Raw genomic sequence first — 436 nt, 5'->3', positions numbered from 1 at the left:
GCGAAGGAGAAGAGAGAAGGAAAGGAGAAAGAGGAGAGAAAGGGAGATTGAGACTTTTTCTTTCTGATGATTTCCAGGAATACAAATCACAATTTGTAAATTAATATTATTTTATGGTGATTTAAACAAACGAATAAGCGATTTTTTTTTACATGAATGATCATTAGATATTAGATATAAATCTGTCATGTTATAAAACGACCTTTATTTGAGAAACAGATTTATAAGACTATTATTCTGCTTATTTGTGAATTGATTGTAAGAGAAAAAAAGTGATAGGCCTACTTTTAAATTCCCACTGAGGTAATATAATTTTATTTTTTCGAATGGATTGATTTCTGATTATCGTTTCATTTTTCGTATGTCTTCCTTTCGTTATTTTTCATTCTGTATATATATGCAGATATTCCTTATGACTAGTGTGAGGTTTTTGAGA

This window comes from Penaeus monodon, chromosome 29 (genome assembly GCF_015228065.2).
Source record: "Penaeus monodon isolate SGIC_2016 chromosome 29, NSTDA_Pmon_1, whole genome shotgun sequence".
Taxonomy (NCBI): Eukaryota; Metazoa; Arthropoda; class Malacostraca; order Decapoda; family Penaeidae; genus Penaeus; species Penaeus monodon.
This window is presented reverse-complemented; position numbering follows the sequence as displayed.